We start from the raw sequence: 17,663 nt of genomic DNA, 5'->3' as shown, positions 1-17,663 counted from the left end.
CTTGATAATGATGTACCCACATTTGGCTTCTCCAATCCCTTCACCACAGGCAGCTGTGATCTTTCTAAAACACAAATCTGATTGTGTTCATGTCTCCCTTAAAGCATTGCAGTGTCTCCACCTTGCACATTGTATAATGTCTAATTTCTCTAATACAATCTAAGAGCACCGTCTCATCTGGTTGTTGCTTGTCTGCAGCCCCTTTAATGCTCTCTATGCCCCAACAGCTGTTTTCAGGTGCTCAAATGTACCATGTTTTGTTCATGTGCCAGCCCTTCTCTGCTTTTTCTGTGCCCGAAAAAAGAGAGTTTCTGAAAAAATTGTTGGATGAACAAATGCTTGAATATGAAAAACATCTATAGTTTCTGGTGATTCTTATTTAAAAAAAGACAACTCTGTAGTTTATAATTTTTTTTTGCTGTTGTCCAGGAATAAATAAACTAATATTATATAAACAAAGACAAACAGCATCTCTGTAAGTATGGCTTCTGTCATTGTAGCAGCAAGAGACCATCTTAATTCCTTTAGCATAATTTAATTTTGCCCCTTTTTTTATTAAAGTGCATTTATTATACAGAGGGTTTTATGGTCTCTTAAATGTATGCTTGCTGTTCTCTTTGCAAATTGTATTTTCTAAATGCCTATTCTTCCTAGAACTATTTTCCTATTAGAAGCTGGTTATTATTTTTCCAGGAATGGCAACACGGAACTCAGTCCTTTGTTTGTAGGAGAGTTATCCTGGAGATGTGGGGTTTATTTCTGTTTCCCCAGATCCCTGTTCCATAATAATGCAGAATTCTGATTTTGACCAAACCTCAGGACTTCTGCCTGTAGTCCAATAAATGGGTGTGCGCACATTGTTTCAATCAGTCACACATGCTCATGGTGTCTAACCCCGGCCTCTCAGCTAGGTGGTAAGCTGCAGAGTGACTACAGAAGCTCACAGCTCTTCTATCACAGGAGCTAGCTTCCTCTGTTCAAAATGCAACGACTTACCTTTGATAACTACACCAACTGCCAAGACGGTAGCTTCTGGTTTCTCATTTTTAATTTTCATTATAGAATTCACTGGGAAGGTGGTCAGATATGTTTGTATCAGGGCACTTTGAATGGAGCTGGCTCCAGCTGATTTAAGCAGAACAATTTTTTTTAAGGATACAGGACAGCTTAAGAATTGTCAGGAAGGCTGGAGAACCAAGTAAATTTATACATTTCCCCCATGGGTGCAATATCCCTTTTGCTTTACAATTTTTGTGTGTGGGAAGACACCCCCTCAGTGCTCCTGCCTCGGCCATGAGGACTTACCATCTTACTTACCATCTTACAACAGCTACTGCCACCACCAGACAGGATTCCTGCAAATCTTGCTTCCTTGAAGCGCCGGTCTCGAATTTAAAATGTACAGCAGTGGGTCACATACCAGGACACTGGGGAAACAAGTAGCTGCCATGGTTGGCTGCTGCTGTGGGAAAGCAGCTCAGTGTTCCATAAGATATCATAGATAGGAAATTCCCAAGCATAAGAATCAGATTTCAGATGCTGGGGAGGCAAAGTAATGACAAATGCCAACTGCAAAGTATTTCTAGATTAAAGCTTCATCAAGATATTTGAGATGGACGTGCCCACGACACTTGTGATTTGGTCTTGTTAGTTTCCTTTAACTGGCTCATGGATGCAGGGATCCATAATTCATCATCTCTAACATGCCATCAACAGTGGGTCATGCTAGGGCGCCTGGGTGGCTCAGTTGATTGCGTCTGCCTTCGCCTCTGGTCATGATCCCAGAGTCCTGGGATTGAGCCCCGCTCAGGCTCTCTGCTCAGCAGGGAGTCTTCTCCTTCTCTCTCTGCCCCTCCCCACCACTCGTGCTCTCTCTTGCTTGCTTTTTCTCTTTCTCTTTCGCTTTCTCTAATATAAATAAATAAAATCTTTTAAAAAATAGTGGGTCATGCTATGATTTTATGTAGCACTGATGAAATGCTGCCCAGTCACCTATGATTTGTTAAAGGATAGTTTGCAAAAGCTTAAAGGACAACAGTGTCATGCAAATTTAAAATAAATACATGTCAAAGATTTTATTTAACTCATTAGTTATTGAGGGAACCAGTAAGATGTTAAAATCAGTCCAAAGAGAATTTGAAAAGCTAGGTATATAGAGGCAATTTAGTAAGTTGCTGGGGTAGGCTTTAAAAAAAAAAAAAAAAAAACTAGTTAATGTCAGACAAGGCTATCGCCATAATCGTTGGGCTTATCTGTTCTACTGAATGGAAATTATTTGCATTTCTACTGGACATAAATCTACAAAGTAACCTCTGCCCCTACAGAGTTGTAAAACAGCCAAGTAAATAGAAAATCAAACCTAGCACTGCACTGGAAGAAATTTAGTAATCGCTTTTGTCTATTTCCAAGTTTGGGATAATACTTTTTTTTTAAACATATAATGTATTATTTGTTTCAGGGGTACAGGTCTGTGATTCACCAGTCTTACACAATTCACAGTGCTTTTTAACAGTCTCAATGTTTTCGTATCATTTAGAACTCTCCTGGACTTATTTAGAATAGAGTTTAATTTTTTTTAAAGATTTTATTTATTTATTTATTCAACAGAGAGAGAGAGAGAGCACAAGCAGGGGGAGCAGCAGAGGGAGAGGGAGAAGCAGACTCCCCGTGGAGCAAGGAGCCCGATGCGGGACTCGATCCCAGGACCCTGGGATCATGACCTGAGCTGAAGGCAGACGCTTAACCGACTGAGCCACCCAGGCGCCCAGAATAGAGTTTTATCATATCAGTCTTTTTTTTTTTTTAAAGATTTTATTTATTTATTTGAGAGAGAGACTGAGAGAGTGAGAGCATGAGAGGGGGGAGGGTCGGGAGGGTCAGAGGGAGAAGCAGACTCCCTGCCGAGCAGGGAGCCCAATACAGGACTCGATCCCGGGACTCCAGAATCATGACCTGAGCCGAAGGCAGTCGCTTAACCAACTGAGCCACCCAGGCGCCCTTATCATATCAGTCTTGTGCATACATCAAAATGAATATGTTGCTTCAATAAACCAGAGAAGTCTCTGCATTCACATTCAAGGTCAAGCTCTTATAATTCATTTTCCCAGTCAGGCTCAGCAAAGTTGGTATTTTTCCACCCATTACTGTTTCCCCCGCCATCAAGAGCATGGGGCAGCATTCCTTTGGAGCATTCCACTCTTTTCCCTGAAATCTTCTGAGAAGCTGACATCCATTCTGCAATTTTGTTTTCTTTTTTAAAAATTTTTATTGTGGTAAGAACACTTCACATGAGATCTATCCTCTTCACAGATTTTTAAGTATACAGTACCATATTGTTATCTGTACCATTCTACAATCTTGATGCTGAAGCATTCTTGACTTTTCCGGGTGTCATAATCTTCTGTTGAGAAGATTATAAAGCAAAACAAACACTCATATTCCTTCTTCAAATGGTCCTTAAATATATATTTTTCCCCTGGGGAGAGTTTACTGTTTAAATGGCCAAGTTTATGAATGTACAGCTAAACCATATCATCACTGTTTCCAGCTGACAGAGGCTGTAAGACATCATGAATTGTTAAGACATTTCAGTTTCAGAGCTGCTGTAAGGTAACAGAAATAATGAAATGTAGGTAGATCTAGATATATCTAGATATATGTATATATGTGTGTGTTTTGATTTTGTATCATGCAAGTGTATTTTTTCTTAACTTTTGGGGGTATCAAAATTGATATCTAGATGAGGCAGAGATTGTCAAATACTCCCCAGGATACATTTCCCCTTCTTCATTTTAATAAAAGAACACACACACACACACCCTGAATTTTAGCAAGACAGTGACTACCCAGCTAAATATACATTTCCCAGCATGCTCTGCATGCACTGGCCATAAAGTTTTCTTTGCCCTTTCCTGTAAGTCAGAAGAAGGACATGGTGCTGGGAAATCAGGTTCAATCATGTGAATGGAGCCAACCTCTAAGTTGGTAGAAAAACAAAAGTGAAGGAACCAAGTAACTGAATGACCCCATGGGGCAGAGATTCCTACCTGCCTTGTTATACAAGAGAGAAATATTGGTCAAGTCACCAGCCTAGCCCATACCCTACATTACTATACTAGATCCTATAATTATGATGATTTTTCTAGAATATTTTGGCTCATCTTCTCTGTGCAGGGGTAGGACTAGACAATTTTAGATGAAGGCAGGCCTGGGCATACCTGATGATTAGAAGTCCAGAAAACTTCAGAGGCCAAGTCAGTTCAAACTTGAAGTCAATTCAACTGTAACTTAAATACTCTTTAGGTCCCAGGAACTGCTGGTGCTGGGAAGCGTTGGTGTTTTTTAACATTTTGTCCTCAATTCCACCATATCAGTGGGCATGTGCCACATGACAGGAATCCCCAAAAAGAGTTTCTATACTTTGGTCCTCAATGATCAGTTCTCCCTCCTGACCAATCGCAATCTCAGCATTGCCACCGGGCGCCAAGCCTCTCCTGTGCATTTCACTCCACCAAGTGATTATTCCCTGCAGCTCAGCTTTGCAATATGTTAAAGGGAAAGTATACTGTGGTTTGAAGGAAAGAAAGACAAGCCTTAGGGTCCAGCAGATTTCAAAATACATTATAAAGGGGATACATCATTAAGGGGATAGGTGGTGGGTTGTGGAAGAGAATGGGGGGGTCCAAAAAACACTTCTGTATTATGGGGATTTTGAATAATAAAGGTATGATTCAAATCAGAAGATAAATGACCTTGGGATGGACACTTCAAAAGAGGCTAACTTAAATTTCTATTTCAAATTGGACCCTAGAAGAAATTTCATATGGAGTTCTAATACTATAAAAATATTGAAAGAATTATTATTTCAAATAATTTGATGGTTAAAAAAAAATTTCTACAATGTATAGAATCATCCAATCACTATTTGTATAACTGAAACTAATATAACATTGTATGTCAACTATGATAAATAAAAATGATAAATAAATATAAATAAGTAAATAAGTTTCTAAATCCCCAAACAAAACCAAAAGTGAAAAGATTAAAATATTTGATGATTCAGAAATTCTAAATTTCTTTATGGCACAATATACTATGTGAAAGTTAAAAGAGACCATAGATCTATATCCATATTTTAGATAAAGATTTATATACAGAGTATGAAAAAGAGTTCCTACACATCAATAAGAAATATGAGATAGGCAAATAGGATATTCATGGAGGAAAAAATACAAATGGCCAAAAAAAATATAAAAAGACAACCAATCGGGGTGCCTGGGTGGCTCAGTCATTAAGTGTCTGCCTTCGGCTCAGGTCATGATCCCAGGGTCCTGGGATCGAGCCCCGCATCGGGCTCCCTGCTTGGCGGGAAGCCTGCTTCTCCCTCTCCTGCTCCCCCTGCTTGTGTTCCCTCTCTCGCTGTGTCTCTCTCTGTCAAATAAATAAATAAAATCTTAAAAAAAAAAAAGACAACCCATCTCCCTGGAAATGAGGGGAATGCAAATTAAAATAATAATGACATATTCTCACTCATCAGATGGACAAAGGTTCAAGGTTGATATTATGATGATGTCCGAGTCAGAACTCACCCATGGCTATGCTGGATATGGGTGGCAGGTGCTGAGATATTTCTCTTTTCACTATCAAGGTGATAGGGAGATGCCAGAGCTCCCAGCCACTTGCTTCCCAGTACAGAAGCATTTTCTGGCTACTCAGGGATGTGGTGCAAATATTGTCACTTCGTATGAACGTTACCTTGTGATAAAGCCTAGATAGGACTGGTCTAGGATTTAGGGAAACAAAACACACTTGGTGCAGCCCTCTTGAAAGATAATTTAGTAGAGTCTCTCAAAATTAGTCATGAGCTTTCTTTCATAAGTTCCACTTTGGAGAATCTACACTGCAGAAATGTTTACAAATGTTCAGAAAAAATATATATATGTGTGTATATAAATGTATGTTCATTATAGCATAGTTTCTAGTTGTGAGCCATTAGAAACAACCTAATGTCCCCTAATAAAGCAATGGTTAAACAAATTGTTATGTGAATATCAAGGAATAATATGTAAGAAATAAAGAAGGAAAGAAAGAGAAGGAAGAAAGGAAGATACATTGAATGATTACAGTATGTATAACAATATTGTAACAATTATATAACAACATGATTTCATTTATGTTAAGATATATATATATATATACACACACATTCACACAACACACACACACTTATGTGTATGTGTCTTGGGTGTGTGTGTGTGTGTGTGTGTATGTGTGCATAAAAATTCTAGACAAAGGTCTAAAAAACTCCAAAATCTTAAAAATTGATATGTTCCATTTTTGGCCAACATGATTCTGTAACTTATCAACTGTGCCTCCACCCGCCCTCCAAAATCCACATAGCATTAATAAATATCTTTAATGCACTGAAAATACATAGCTGTCCTCAGAAACATGATAAGCATTCCTGTGGTCCAGAAAAGGAGCAGAAGAACACAGAGGTGAGAAGACTCAGACTTACTGAGCTTCCAGCAGGAAATCACAGGGGCTGCAGGAATTCAAGTCAGGCAGGGTAATGGGTCTTGGGAAAGGGAAAGGGACAAGGGTCACTGTGTGAGATGGGAATTGAGAAGGACTCCCCTAGTGGTGAATGGAGAGCAAAACAGAGCCGCAGCCCTTGCAATGGACTCCCCCAGCACCCAGCTATGTAGGGGTGGAAAGAGGAAGCATAGACAGTCAGACTACCATGAACTGAGCTAAGATGCTGCTGGACAACCTCAAGTCACTCAGAGGAAATCTGATTTACAACTGGAGACCCGGTGGGTCGCATGGAGGCTCTCACATCACCCAATGGGGAGAAGTAAGATCTGGGAAATGGAACACACACACATAAACTTCTACTCCAGATGAACTTGCACACTTAAATTTAGAAAGCAATGTGGCCACGGACAGTGACTGAAAATACTACCTAACAGTTTTACTATATGACTATACTAGGACTATTTGCCCTAGAGAAATCTCGCACGTATGCACAAAGACATATAGATAAATATGCTCACTGTTGCTTTGCTTACAAAAATAACAATTGCAAATAACTGAAATGTCCATTAATAGGGATGGTTAAACAAAACACAGTATATTAATTCAATAGATTACTACACAAAAGTTAAAGTGATTAAATACTTTTCCATAATAACAAAGATCTCAAAAGCATAATAAAAAGAAAAGGTAAATCATGTAAAAACAAATCTAATTTGCATAATAATACAGTCTATAATTTATGTGAATAAGTGTTATACTGTTTGCTGATTCATCAACGTATTGTTAAAATGTGAAGGATACACACCCATGTCATGATAGGAATTGCCTCTGGAAAAAGACATCTGGTGTGACTGAGAGTGGACAAAGAGATTTCAACTTTATAATGTTTTATTCCTTTAAATATCAGGAAAAAATGTGAAAATATGCTACTTTTGGCAATTTTGAGTAGTGGGTTCATACACAGGTGCTTGCTATATTATTCTCCACATTTTTTTAGTTCCTTCAAAACTTTCCAGAAAAAAAAAAAAAAACGAAGTGGAGGGGGTTAACATTGGGGGGTGCGTGAGAAAGGGGAATTTTAGCTTTCATTCTGACATTTCTATAACGTTGAATACATGTAACTGCCATTTTAGAATCCGGAACTTAAGCCTCAAACTGAGCACAGAGAGGTGCTAATACCTTACTTTCTAAAGAGAACATCGAACTTGGAAGGGCAAAACGACTCCCCTAGGGCTTACGAGAGATGCTCAGACCCAGTTACGCCAGACAGAGGAGTATTAGACAACCATCCAGGAACATAGCGGGCACAAACTAGTCATCTGATCTACTCCATGACTGGGGGGAGTCACAGCCGTCCCTTAGATTCTCCATTTCTGTGAGCCACATCCCCTCAGGCACCGCCACATGCCTCAGGCAGGATCCCCTTCCTTCTAATCAGAATCATGCCCGCAGAAATCTCAACAAGTGGTTCTCAACTAGGCGACTTTGCCCCCTAGGGGACATTGGCAACGTCTGGCAACATTTTTCCTTGTCACATGGAGGGGCATCTACTACTGACATCTAGTACGTAGAGGTCGGGGGTGCTGTTAACATCCTACAATGCGCAGCCCCTCCCAGCAAGGAGTTACCCATCCCAAAATGTCAATAGTGCTGAGGTTGAGAACCCTGTCCCAAGCCAATGGCTGGACACAGAAGCACTTAGGGACCAAGTCTCTGGCACCATCTTTAAGGGGATGGGGTACAAACCTTGCCAGATTCTGAAACTCCATTCATGCGAAGATGGAGACAGTGTCTTTCACGGATCTCAGCCAACCTGCATGAATTGAATGCTTTTAATTTCACCAAAGGGCTCTCTTTTCCAACATTTATCATGCTAATTAACAAGTCACTAGTTCCACTGACTAACAAAAGTTTTTTGATACCCAGTAAAATGTGTAGTAAAGCTCCAGTTGTTGATTAAACTATAGGAAGCAGAAGGCTGGATAGATTTAGGAAGAAGTGAATATTTCAGTTTAGCCAGGATGTCAGACCCCCGCAGGGAGGTCTCAGACTACAAGGCTGGCAAAGCAGGGGAGAGCAAGAAAAGAGAGCTCAACTGTCTGTCTTAGTCACTTTTTTGCAAATCCTCCACAGAGGTAATGAGTGTACGGTAGGCATCAAGCATGAAGCGCTCGTAACTCCCTTCGATGTTCATTTGGATGGACTGTAAATGCCAGCAGAGAGCAGGCACACTCTGCCCGTGCTGTCATCCTGACTGGAAGCTGGAGATACCTCACCCACATTTATAGAGCTGGGTGATTCACTTCCCGAGTCCTCACACGATATTCTGTTCTTCACTTAGCCAAATCCTGCCCAAAGGATTTCAGGGAACCACACATTTTCTAAATCACTAAAAATTCTATACATTTTTCTACAGACCTTCTCTACTGCTCAAAAGAGGGGGAGGGAGAACTTGAGAGACTCCAACAAACATTGAGTTTTACACATCCTCCAAAGGAAAAGGAGACAAAATACATACTTTCGCATTTAGGCATGTAAGGGTTGCATCATCAATATATGTGTTAAATATACACATTTCGGCTTCTTTTCCTAAGCTGATAAAAAAGGCAACCAAAGCTAGTTAAAAATAAAGTTATTTAATCAAAGTTGGAAAATCAAGGTAGAAGCCATGGAAGTTTGGGATGGGGCAATCTACCTAAACACGCAGGTTTTCAAAATTGGACAAGGAATATGTTCCACATAAAAGTTGAAGAAATTGATTAATATTAAATAATCAGAAAAACATCAGAACTTTCTAGTATATAAATTTGTTAATCACTTTGTAAATGAGGGCTAGAAATCACATATAACTTAGTGGGTGAAATTTAAATCACTTTGTCATCATTCGAACACCTATTAGGGGAGAAGAAAAAAACAGCCTTGTACCAAACTATTATTATTCTCTTTATGAATAACAAATGGGGGGGGTACCTGGGTGGCTCAGTCGGTTAAGCATCTGTCTTCAGCTCAGGCCATGATCTCAGGGTCCTGGGATCGAGCCCTGTGTGGGGCTCCCTGCTCAGTGGGGAGCCTGCTTCTCCCTCTCCCTCTGTCCTCCCCCACTTGTGTGTGCTCTTTCTCTCTCAAATAAATAAAATCTTAAAAAAAAAAAAAAGGAGGACAACCCTCTTGGGTCCCCTCCCTCTTTAGGAGCTTTGTACTCTATCATTCAATAAACTTTACTATTGCTCAATAAACTTTGCTTTGCTGCCCCCCAAAATAAAATAAAATAAATAAATAAAATAATTTTTAAAAAAAGAATGACAAATGGTATCAGCTATTTGTTTTTTTTTTTTTTAAAAAAGTGAAAAAGAAAAAGTATTCAAAAGCCAGAATACATAGAGGTCATTAAAGCATTTTCAGAAGTTATCATTCATAAACACTATGAAAAGTTTAGTGAGCTACAATAAAAATGACTAAGTGATTTAAAGAGTTTACGACTCAGTAATGCACCAAGTGATCAAATACACATCATGTGCTTCATAAGTAGCTGAGGCTACTCTATAGCATCCATTGGTGAAGAAACAAATTCTAACCGTTCACTTATGATAATCCCAATGACCGAACGAAACAGATGGTATATGCAAAGCGGAGGGAAGGGTTCTCTAGGGAGCACAGTTTTTTTTTTTTAAGAACATTTATTTAACTTAAAGGTAGTGCTGACTCTGTAGGCCCTTCACAGATACTGACTCATTCAATTTTCATTACAACCAGATGATATACTATTATTATGCTCTTTTTACAGATGAGAAAACCAAGGTTAAAAAATTTGCCTATGGGGGGCACCTGGGTGGCTCAGTTAAGCACCCGACTCTTTTTTTTTTTTTAAGATTTTATTTATTTATTAGAGCATATGCAAGGGGAGCGGCAGAGTCCCGATGCGGGACTCGATCCCAGGACCTGAGCAGAAGGCAGACGCTTAACCGACTGAGCCACCCACACACCCCAAGGGCATGACTCTTGATTTCGGCTCAGGTCATGATCTCAGGGTCATGAGATTGAGCCCCAAGTCTGGCTCCATGCTCATCTCGGAATCTGTTTGAGATTCTCTCTCCCTGTCTGCCCCTCCCCCATGATCACGTGCACTTTCTCTCTCTAAAATAAATAAAGCTTTAAAAAAAAATTTGCCTAAGGTCATACAAAAGACACAAATCTCCAAGAAGCATTATGTAGCTGAGATTTATAAAAATGTTTAGGTCAACCATGCGTAGAGTAAGAACACAATAGAATAGGTCTTGAATCTGTTGGAGAAGATGGTTGAATGTAGACAGATTAACACAGAAAAACAATTCATTCTAGTGTGGCTTTATCTTTTCCATCAAGAATGACCTTCTATTTGAAAAGGACAGAACAAACATCATTGGTAGGGAATCAAAGATGTTGATGTAAGGTAAATTTGAAAGAAAGCATCTAGTCATGCTAAATGAATTTAGGTCTCTACACCCAAATTAATGAGGTTTCGGCAGACTAAAATAACCTGTAGGTACAATTACAATAACTTTTGAGAAATGATGAAGAGCAAAACATGAAAAATAATACTGGACATGAGCAGATTTCCTGATTTTAAAAATGAAAAAAAGTGTTATTGCATGTATCCCTAGCAAAATGTTAGGAGGGATTAGTAAACAGAAGTAAATGAGCTCTTGGAAAGTATACAGTGATTACCAGAAGTCAGCACGAGTTTGCAAAGAAAAACACATGGCAAGCTAACCTCATTCTTGTTAACGATCAGTGAAACAGGTAGTAGGTCTTTTGCATCCACGATTCCCATCTCTGTCTCTCTTTTTTTTTTTTAAAGATTTTATTTATTTATTTGAGAGAGAATGAGATAGAGAGCATGAGAGGGGGGAGGGTCAGAGGGAGAAGCAGACTCCCTGCTGAGCAGGGAGCCCGCTCTGTCTCTTTGACAGGACAGGAAATGGCTCAGAAAAGAAAAATCACGGGTTCTATGGCATGCCATGAGCAAACAGCAAGATTTCCCACCTGCATTCCTGATTGGAAGACCAAGATTTCTAAACTGGTTCAGATTGCTTGAAAATTTCCCCCCACACACGCAGCCCTCCAAATAGCCCAGCCTGACCTTTGTAGCCAACAAAAGGAAAAATCAACCTAGGTGGGGGAGCAGAGGGCTAAAAGATGATAGATGATGTGGTCAACACAAATAAGGCTACGAATAGCATGGAGGACATTAGGAGAAGGAAGGGAAAATGAAAGGGGGGGAAATCGGAAGGGGAGATGAACCATGAGAGACTATGGACTCTGAGAAACAAACTGAGAGTTTTAGAGGGGAGGGCGGTGGGGGGGGATGGGTTAGCCCGGTGATGGGTATTAAAGAGGGCATGTATTGCATGGAGCACTGGTGTTATACGCAATGAATCAGGGAACACTACATCAAAAACTAATGATGTACTGTATGGTGACATAACATAATAAAAATTAAAAATAAATTAATTAATTTAAAAAAATAAGGCTACAGACTCAATAAATACAGTCCCAGAATTTTAGACCAACTGAGAGGGTGATAATTCTGTAAAACCAAAGCCAGTAGAATCACCTTAAAAATAAGTGACAGGAGTCATCTTCAGAACTTCATCCAAATCTGTTTGTAAATGAGTTTCTCAAAAACTTAAAGAGATTCCCAAACCTGGTGAAGAGGCCAAATGTCTCAAGCATAATCAAGGTTACCTGCTGATATAACTAATGAAAAGAAAGAAGTAAGCAAATTAAATTGATTAGCATCTGACTAAGGAAACCTCAAGTTACCAGAAGGATGGCTGGCCATAGGCTTCAAGAGAAAACCGAGTCAGAGTAAGATTTTGGCTGGGTTTATCCAACATGGTCCAAAATACCGTGATATTATCCCTGATGCTGATGACAATTTTTTATTAATATTTTGATGACCCTCCCTCTAGCCTTTTTTGTAAAGCATTTTGTAAGGAATTACATATTTTTCTCTTTTTGCCTAGCATTACAAGGCAAGCATTTCCCCACATAATTAGAAACTGCTCATAAACACAATCTTAATAGCATCACAAGATCCCTGAATATGCAGATGCCATGATTTACTTGACTATTTCCTTATTACTTAGTTCTTAAAAAATGTTTCATGATTTTCAATATTCTGCAGGGATGAAAAATTTCTGCTCTACTTGTATTATTTCCTCAGGACAGATTCTGGAAATGGAATTATAAGGCCACGGAATATTGACATTTTAGAGCTCTTGACACATATTACTAAATTGCTTTTCTCTGCTCTCTCATCAGTGTGATTACTCTTCAAAACAATTAAATCGTGGATAATTTAGAAGGTGAAATTACACTTCATTTTAATTCACATTTCTTAATGAGGCTGAACATTTTTCCATATGTTTATTTGCCATTTGATTTTTCTCTTTTGTGAATTGTGTGTTCATGCCTCCTGTCCCATTAGTTTAAGTCATTTTTCTTGTGAATTTGAATGAGCTCTCTCTGGTAAAGAAATTAAGCATTCTTTGTTGTATAGATTGTCAATTATTTTTACCAGTTTTTTTCTTTTTGATTACATAAGTTGTTTCTTAATGTTTTACATTTCTACATAATACAAACATTTTTCTTTCCCCCTGTTATTTCTTCTATCACTTTTTAATTTAAAAGCCTTTCTTGGGACGCCTGGGTGGCTCAGTGGGTTAAGCGGCTGCCTTCAGCTAAGGGTAAAGTCATGATCCCAGGGTCAGCGGGGAGCCTGCTTCTCTCTCTGCCACCCTTCCTGCTCTGCTCTCTCTCTCTCAAATAAATAAATAAAATCTTTAAAAATAAATAAGTAAATAAATAAATGCCTTTCTAACCCTCTGAGTTAAAATATTTTTCTGTTTTAATCTAGGGTTTATTATGGTTTTATCAATAATACTTCACTAATTAACATAGGATATATTTTAAAATATTGTACAAAATGTGGATCTGAATCTTTTTTTTTCCACTATCTTCTATTGCCAAGTAGGTATGTGCAACTAAAATTTACTAAATAAATCTTTCTCACCTTTCTGATTTATGATGCTTCCTTAAAGATATATTAAATTATCTTACACAATAGAGTCTACCTGGGGGCTTTCTATTCTTTTCCATCAATCTATCAACCCATTTTATATTAGTATTACATTACACTGTTTTAATTAATTATAACATTTTAATAAAATGTATAAGTAGGGCTATAAACTCTTCATTTTCAAAAATTTTGTCTCTTCAGTTTCTTCTAATGAAGGTTTGAAATAATTTTTTCAGGTTCAAAAAAAATCACAATGGAATTTTCATTGTAATCTGCTTCATAAGAGTCAACATTGAAGTACCGATACTCCAGGAATAGCATATATTAGAAGAGCAAAAATTCTCAATGCTTTTCCTGAAACCATCAAACTACCTTGATTTGAGTGTTTGCTCAATGGAAACTTCTGATTATGAATTAGTTTTGTAAATGCCTTGATGTTGGTAAAATAGTGTCCTAAAAAGTAGACATAAATGTTCTTCCTAAAAACATATATTTTATATTAAAATAAATACATAAATATTCTAACATATCAGTATATTGTCATTTTACAAGATAACCAAAAAATTGCAAATACTATAGTTTTTAAACTGAAAAGCTAAAAGGCTGAGAATCAGAACCTAGATCAGTATTGATGTCACCAATATTCTGAATGTTCCTAAGTATTGACTAATGTGATTAGCTATTCTGTCAGCTCTTGAGGAAAAGAACCAAAAAATTGAAAGGAATATTGCAAGTCAACTCATGATTTACAACTATTGTTAAGGCCCCTTGACAAAATCCCTACCAAGTGGTGGCCAAATTATGCTTTAATAATATGCTTCAATAACAGGGAGTTCACTGCCTCCTCAGATAGTCAATTTCACCTTTACAAACATTTGATTTTGAGAAATTCCTGCATAGAATGAAATTAAGTGTAACTTCCCAGGTACAGAAGACCTAATGCCTATGATACCTGAAAATCCATCATATATTTAAAGACAATTATATAATCCCTGAATCTTTTATTCTCCAGGCTAACCGTATTCTATGGAATATCTCATCAATGAAGAGACTTCTAATCTTACCATTAGTTTATCTGGCAACCCTAACTAGTTTCTCTAATTTTAATGGGACAGGGGGATTGGGAGAGAGAGGGATTTGATTTTCAGAATCTCTCTTAAAATCCAACACCAGCACTAACCACAGAACCCAACTGAATTGGAGAGGTCCTTCTACTTAACCCAAAGAAAATATTTGCTAAAATATAACTGTGAAAAGATGTTGAGGGGCACCTTGGGTGGTGCAGTCATTAGGCACTGGACTCTCGGTTTCCGCTCAGGTTGTGATCTCAGGCCGATGAGATCAAGCCCTGCATGGGCCTTCTCACTCTGCATGAAGTCTACTTGAGCTCTCTCTCCCTCTGCTGCTGCCCCTGCCCCTTCTGCTCATGCTCTCTCTCCCTCTCTCTCTCTCCAAAATAAATAAGTAAATCTTAAAAAAAAAATCTAAATAAATCTAAAATCAATAAGTAAATCTTAAAAAAAAAATGTTCAATTGGACTTTTGGTGGTTGTTGGACTGAAGTTTGTGACTAGAACTCAGATTTGAAAACAAGGGGCTTCAAGTGCCCTACATTCTAGAGTTACCAAAAATAAATTTGACCCCAAGCCTTCCTCACCCTTTCTTCTCAGGGACTTTGGAGAGACAAAGACCCATCGAAGAGACCATAGGGGAACAATCAGATGGACTGGGAAGAGTTAAAAGCTCAGGCAAGGGCTGGATCTCCCTCATTAAGAAATTATGGTTGTGAGGCTTTCCACAGTCCCCTCTGAGGAATCGACACGACCCCCACAGAAAACCAGCATGTTCACACCTTCCACTTACACCTAGCAAAACCAATAGACACGAGATGGCATCCTTCCTAGCCAGGAGAGAAAAATTTTCCCCCTGTTTTTCTATTCTTCTCCCTTTGCCTAATAGCTGAGCTGTTGTAGCCTAGAAGAGGGAAACAGAGGATGTGTCCCCCCTCATGCTCCAATCCAGGGCTGGAGAGTCTGGAGAGGTGAATGAGCAGATCATGCCCCACTCTCTCGACTGCCCTTGGAGCCATAGGTAAAACTTGCATTGGAGGGAGGTGAGAAGGAGAGATGTAGACATAATTGAAAACGGCTTTTAACTGCAAAAGATGACTGGAAAATTGTAGAGTCTGCCCAAGATATCATCAGGTGATGGGGAAAGCAATTCAGCAGAGCATGGATGAATGATGAAACAAAGTGAAACTATTCTTTATACCCACTGAGGGGCAATTTCTCAATAAACCAGTTATAAAACTATGTCTTCCTATTTCCCTTTGATAATTTTGAGGTCAGTATAGGGAAATACTAAGGCTGATTAGGACCCAGTTCCAAATGCTTGAAATTAACTAGACTTCTATTATGTTCCAAGATACCATTAAACAAGGCCCTGAACACCTACAGTTTGAAATGGCATCTGTAAAGTTCCTTCAGCCAATTCTGCATAGTTGCTCTGCTGCCAAAAACACTCCCTTTAATCAACATGAAGCAGAATGCAGAGAACTCCTCATACGTTTCAAAAGCAACTTCGGGTTCTCCTCGTAGCAATTGTTTAATGTCAAAAGTTCTGCTTGTTTAATCTAAATTCTCAATATTCCACACTCCACCAATGCTGACTTTTATATACCATGCCATTTTACACCTCCAGGCCTTTGTCCCCATCTGTTCTGTCTGCCTGAGAAGCCTTTGCCCTGGCCTCTGTGTGTGGCTTTCCTAGTCTTCTTTCAAGACTGTATCAGGTGAGATCTTCCTGGTATCCCTGCCCCCGTCTCACATCTGGTTAGTCGTTTCCACAGGCCGTTTCCAATGCCTCTATGTTTTCAGTTAACCCGCCCTTACATCTCTCTGTTTAGACAATGAGTTCCACAGAAACAGAAACAGTGTTTTGCCTCTTTTTTGTAACTCTACCATCTACAAGATCAAAGCACATCATTACTGCTCAATGCTTTTTAAAATACTTCCTATATGTGGATAAAAACACCTAACAAACATGGAAAGGGAGAACAACTGAGTGAAGTAGCATGAGTAATCACGGGTTGTGATTCTGAGTTGCTAGACCCTGGTGCCTGTATGAATCCTGGTGCCTTAGGGCATTGGCCTGTAGAGGGCGCTGAAGAAACAGCCTTGGAATAGGGCAGAGAAAGAAGCCAGAGGTTAAGATGACCCTACGCAAAAGATGGTACCCAAGAAGGAACATACCTTCAGGAAAGGGTGAAAAAGGTGGGAAACCGCTTCATCTGCATGAGCAAACAATAAAGAATATTGCCGGGGACCTGGGGGCATGGAGGAATTTTTTTTAAAGATTCCCTGAGAATAAATGAGCACAGGCTAGCCTTCGTGTACATTTTGGAACTGGATCTGTACTGCTTACATGCTTCTAGAAACTATAAATAGAGACATAATTTAAGAGGGACTGTACTTTAATGACTAATTTAACGTGGACTCAGATTTAATGCCCATAGGTGCCTTGTAGAAGCAACAAAAATCTTCCCTAGGAGAATGTATGCTCAGATTCAGCCTCAACAATATCCCACTGATGGAATTACAACCAATATGAGTTCACAATAAAAAAAAAAATCACAGAACAGGGATGCCTGGGTGGCTCCATCGTTAAGCGTCTGCCTTCAGCTCAGGTCATGATCTCAGGGTCCTGGGATCGAGCCCTGGATCGGGCTCCCTGCTCAGCAGGAAGCCTGCTTCTCCCTCTCCCACTCCCTCTGTTTGTGTCCCCTCTTTCGCTGTGCCTCTCTCTGTCAAATAAATAAATAAAATCTTTAAAAAAAATCACAGAACAGAAATGGAAGCACTATAACATAAGTAAGAGTCAGAGGAAAATAAAACAATAGGATGAGATATGCAAATTTATTAGATAGTGGAATTATGATACAGAATATAAAATAACTGTTTCATATTTTTAAAATAAAAGGATTAAAAGTATGATAAAAAATAAGCTTCAAAATACATAGAAGGAAGGAAGACAGAGCTATTTTGAATTCTTTGCTTTAAACAAAATTG

The sequence above is a fragment of the Neomonachus schauinslandi genome, chromosome 10 (genome assembly GCF_002201575.2).
Source record: "Neomonachus schauinslandi chromosome 10, ASM220157v2, whole genome shotgun sequence".
NCBI lineage: Eukaryota > Metazoa > Chordata > Mammalia > Carnivora > Phocidae > Neomonachus > Neomonachus schauinslandi.
The sequence above is the reverse complement of the archived record's forward strand: the minus strand, read 5'-3'. Positions refer to the sequence as shown.